This window comes from Rattus norvegicus, chromosome 2, assembly GCF_021556685.1.
Source record: "Rattus norvegicus strain SHRSP/BbbUtx chromosome 2, alternate assembly SHRSP_T2T, whole genome shotgun sequence".
Taxonomy (NCBI): domain Eukaryota; kingdom Metazoa; phylum Chordata; class Mammalia; order Rodentia; family Muridae; genus Rattus; species Rattus norvegicus.
Window position 1 is genome coordinate 180,537,116 of NC_141535.1, and position 5,393 is coordinate 180,542,508.

Below are 5,393 nucleotides of genomic sequence, written 5' to 3' on the forward strand. Positions count from 1 at the left end.
CTTTACCAATCCTACAACAGATAGAGCCCTTATATCCAAAATATACAAAGAACTCAAGAAGTTAGACCGCAGGGAGACAAATAACCCTATTAAAAAATGGGGTTAGGGGTTGGGAATTTGGCTCAGTGGTAGAGCGCTTGCCTAGCAAGCGCAAGGCCCTGGGTTCGGTCCCCAGCTCCGAAAAAAAAAATGGGGTTAGAGCTAAACAAAGAATTCACAGCTGAAGAATGCCGAATGGCTGAGAAACACCTAAAGAAATGTTCAACATCTTTAGTCATAAGGGCAATGCAAATCAAAACAACCCTGAGATTTCACCTCACACCAGTGAGAATGGCTAAGATCAAAAACTCAGGTGACAGCAGATGCTGGCGAGGATGCGGAGAAAGAGGAACACTCCTCCATTGTTGGTGGGATTGCAGACTGGTACAACCATTCTGGAAATCAGTCTGGAGGTTCCTCAGAAAATTGGACATTGAACTGCCTGAGGATCCAGCTATACCTCTCTTGGGCATATACCCAAAAGATGCCCCAACATATAAAAAAGACACGTGCTCCACTATGTTCATCGCAGCCTTATTTATAATAGCCAGAAGCTGGAAAGAACCCAGATGCCCTTCAACAGAGGAATGGATACAGAAAATGAGGTACATCTACACAATGGAATATTACTCAGCTATTAAAAACAATGACTTTATGAAATTCGTAGGCAAATGGTCGGAACTGGAAAATATCATCCTGAGTGAGGTAACCCAATCACAGAAAAACACACATGGTATGCACTCATTGATAAGTGGCTATTAGCCCAAATGCTTGAATTACCCTAGATGCCTAGAAGAAATGAAACTCAAGACGGATGATCAAAATGTGAATGCTTCACTCCTTCTTTAAAAGGGGAACAAGAATACCCTTGGCAGGGAATAGAGAGGCAAAGATTAAAACAGACACAGAAGGAACACCCATTCAGAGCCTGCCCCACATGTGGCCCATACATATACAGCCATCCAATTAGACAATATCGATGAAGCAAAGAAGTGCAGGCCGACAGGAGGCGGATGTAGATCTCTCCTGAGAGACACAGTCAGAATACTGCAAACACAGAGGCATATGACAGCAGCAAACCACTGAATTGAGAATAGGACCCCTGTTGAAGGAATCAGAGAAAGAACTGGAAGAGCTTGAAGGGGCTCGAGACCCCATATGTACAACAATGCCAAGCAACCAGAGCTTCCAGGGACTAAGCCACTACCTAAAGACTATACACGGACTGACCCTGGACTCTGACCTCATAAGTAGCAATGAATATCCTAGTAAGAGCACCAGTGGAAGGGGAAGCCCTGGGTCCTGCTAAGACTGAACCCCCAGTGAACTAGATTGTTGGGGGGAGGGCGGCAAGGGGGGAGGATGGGGAAGGGAACACCCATAAGGAAGGAGAGGGGCGAGGGGGATGTTTGCCCGGAAACCGGGAAAGGGAATAACACTCGAAATGTATATAAGAAATACTCAAGTTAATAAAAAATAAATTAAAAAAAAAAGAAGGAAATGACGACTACCAGATGGGAAACAGGATGAGCCAAGAAAAAAATGAGCAATGGTCTTGTCAGGAATGGTGGTCAAGGTTCTTTTAATTTATAACAAAGGGGCAAACGGGCATTTTCATTTTGTGAGGAGAATACAGAACATTTCCCAGGAGATTTCAGCACCTCAGAGAGCAGGGTGAGGAGGAAAGCAGGAGAAGAGAACAACAGGCATCGGGGTGTCTTCTGAGCATGTGCTACTCCAGCACCATTTGTCTGAATTCTTCCTCACTCAGGTCAGCAGCAGTCCCCAGACTGCTGGCTACTGCCACAGCAGCCACTGCTGCCACCACTGCTGCCACAGCAACCACTGCTGCCACCACTGCTGCAGCATCCAGAGCTGTGGCGATGGCGACGGAGAGATCTGCGGGGTCTGTGGTGGCTCAGGCAGCAGCCTCCTCCCCCAGAGCTGCAGCAGCCACCAGAGCTGGAGCCACAGCAGCCACCAGAACTGCAGCAACTCCCAGAACCCAGGCTACAGCAGGAAGAAACAGGGGGGCACTTGGAAGGACATTTTGGGGGACATTTTGGAGGGCACTTTGGGGTCTGGCACTTGGGAGGGCACTTGGCAGGGGGCTGGCACTGCTGCTGGCTCTGCTGACAGGACATCTCAGCTGTGGATGTTCAGGAGCTGTGAGAAAATCACACACATGTCAGACACCAGACACTGGGGCTCCCTACCCCATCCTGCCCTGACCCTGCCCAGTGGTATCACTTATCATCATAGAAGCACTATAGTCATTCCGTTTATAATATTCTCAGGTTGGCACATCCTATTCATCACGCCTTTGGGTCATTAGAAACATGAGCACATGGTATATCATTATCTGAAATTCAGCAGCACTAAATAAATATCTAGTGGCATTTAGAAAAGGTCTGATATTCTTAGTCCTCATACATGTGCTAGCATATATGCTATTTCAAAGATAAATAACTTATGGAAAGAACAATCATCCTTTGAAAATGGTTTTAGTTTAAGGTCAGTATTTCATAGGACCTTCTAGAACTCGTAGGAAGAAAGCTCAGCCACTGACAGAAAAATATGTAAATCCTGTTCAGACATCCATGGGAACACAAGCACCTCTTGTGAGATAAGAGGTCATGTGTATTCAAATTACCCTCTGCTCAAGCTAAGGGAGGCAATGTCGTGTAATCTTCGTGGTGTCCATTTGATCAGATAAATGTGAACAGATCCCAGAAGCAGGACTTTCCCATACCAAACTGAAATCCTGTTTCTCTTTCGACTCTAGCTCTTAACTGTCAGGGATGGGAAACTTTTTCTTCAGAAGCCAATTCCCCCTAAAAACCTGTCCAGATGTTTATGCTGAGTGTCCCATCCTAAGGGGTCCTACACACTGAAGACTGTTGTGTTCAACAGAGCCAGAGTACCCAAAGCTTTTCAGTGTCTCTTGGTAACAAGGCTGTGGCTAGTGTCAGTGTCTCTTGGTAACAAGACTGTGGCTAGTGTCTGTCTATGCTCTCCTTGCCTCACCCCTCAGATTTCATCATGTTTTATTATCTATCATTATGACCACAAGGCCAAGAGATCCTTCCCAGTGCCTCTCCAGCTCTAGTCTAGCTCCACTCTTAAAGTTTCTGCCCTTACCTCCAGTGGATACTTACCAAGATGAAAGGTAGCCCAAGATCTTTGAGTATCTCAGCCAGTGAGTGGATGGAAGAGCCCTGTCCATTGGTCCTTTTATTCTCACCCTGGGCTCTGTCCCAGCCTCTCAGACTGTGGCTGAACATGGGACACCCTGCCTCCTGACACCCACATAGTCATATGACTAGTGATGACAAGATGTTTCTTCCCAGCCTTCCTCTATGACATCCAGGCCAGCTACATCTTTCTTAGAGCATGACTTAGACAAGAGGAAAGGAAGTGGATTCCTGGATTCTTAATCCTGGTGTTCATACAGAGTATCCAAAGTAGGAACCAGTAATGTTTTCATCTTCTTCAGCTTTTGTTTTGCTGGTTTTAATCTGTGAGATATGCTGTTTGTAGCCCAAATCAAGCTAACAAAATATTGATCTTTCTAGTATGTCTCCTTCCACCTACTTACTTTCTCTCTGTGCATGCACTTTAGACATCTACTTTGCATAATGTAAAACCTTTCACAATGGAACTGGTTCAGCACCATGATATGTTGAGGTGTTGTCCTAAAAGTCAACTCAGCCTGTGTCATTTCCCACTTCAACTACTACAATAAAATATTAAGGATAATATTTATAAGAATATTATGAGAGTAAATAAAATATCAAAACAAGAATAAGAAATAGTGTCTTCCTGGCAGTAGTAGGGGATCATAGTAGAGTGTTTACAAAAACATGTGAAACCTGCTACACATACAATGAGGATTCTACGATTAAACAGTATAATATGGACTTAAGAAATGGTTTGCCATGAAAATTATATACTCCTCTAAGAGAGCACTGAGGTTATTTTCCAGAACCTGATTGGATGGCTAATGTAATTCCACTTCCAGGGGAAGAAACAATGACCACTCTTCTGACCTCCAAAGGCACAAGTTGTCAAATGCACATATGCACATATAGACATACACATAATATATAATTAAAATATTAATAATTTTTCCAACAATAATTGAGATAGTAGAAATCTTCAGTATATATTATCTATATGAAAATGTCACAAGAAAACTATTATTTTGTAAAATTAATGTACACTAATAATAGAAAAAGCATTGCTGCCTTCCAGAGTATAGATCTTATTTTGTTGTTTGAGTCTTCAAATTTATCTTCATAAGTATTTTTATACATGATACTTCAACGCATCGTTGGTTAGACCTATGATAGTATTATCTTTACTATTTCAGTGTTACTAAATATTCTATGAAATCCAGAACATTTCCGTCATAGAAAGGGCAAACTATTTATAGTGACATTATAGTTGAAGAAGAGTTCAGAAGAGAATAACACTTCTCATTTCTCAGATTGGATCACCTGTCCCCTGCTATTTCCTTCTCTATCACATGTCCACACCAGAGCCCTGGCAATGGTCGCATTTTACATTCCAAGTTTCTAAAGTTATTCCACATATGTACTCAGACCTGAATATTTAGATCTAGAAGCCTGTGATGAGAGAAAATATATGATTTTGGGGGGAGTCTGGGTTACCCCTCTCCATGTAATCATTCTATTTTCATCCATTTATATGCAATGTTCTTTTCATTTTTCTTTACAGTTATATATTTTTCTATAATGTGCATATGTATTGTGTTTTGATTATACATTTGTCCACTGAAGGGGCATTTTGGTTATTTCTCTTTCCTACCCTTTGTGAATAGAGCAGCAATGAACATGACTCAGCAAATATCTGTAGAGTTGGAGGAGGAGAAGCCTTCTTTTGTGTAGTTAATCAGAGTTGTCCTCAAACCTTCCAGGCTATTGTTCTAGCCTGTGGTTGTCTCCTAGAAGTGAAAAATAAGTACCTTTTGCTGAAGATAGCATGCACTTCAGACACAGGGTTCAGAAACCCATGAGCTAGAAATTTCAGATGAAAATGCCATGCACACTTCCAATAGGAGCGAAGCCACTAACAGTCCAATTCAGCTATAATTTCTATGAAACACAACTACAACCAGCAAGGCATGATAACCATAAGGATGCAACCAGTACACACATCATGGTGGGAACAAAAGTTCTCTAATTGGACTTAAAATCTGATAGCTAAGGGGGAAATCATGCCTGGTTATTGGAAATCTACTTAGGACATAGATCTTGTAGGATATTCTATAACCAACATTTTATTAAACCAGCACAATCCCTAACTGCATTCTAAACATTTATCCCTATAGC

General features: G+C 42.3%; 1 long non-coding RNA gene across 1 annotated transcript; it reads right to left on the reverse strand.

The window, feature by feature from the left end:
• Window positions 1-1,604: 1,604 nt before the first annotated feature.
• LOC147996375 (uncharacterized) lies at window positions 1,605-3,343 on the reverse strand. Its single transcript, XR_015678159.1, has 2 exons — window positions 3,198-3,343; window positions 1,605-2,205 (listed from the first exon to the last, which is right to left on the reverse strand). It is a non-coding gene; the product is annotated as an uncharacterized LOC147996375 (long non-coding RNA).
• Between the last annotated feature and the right edge of the window lie 2,050 nt (window positions 3,344-5,393).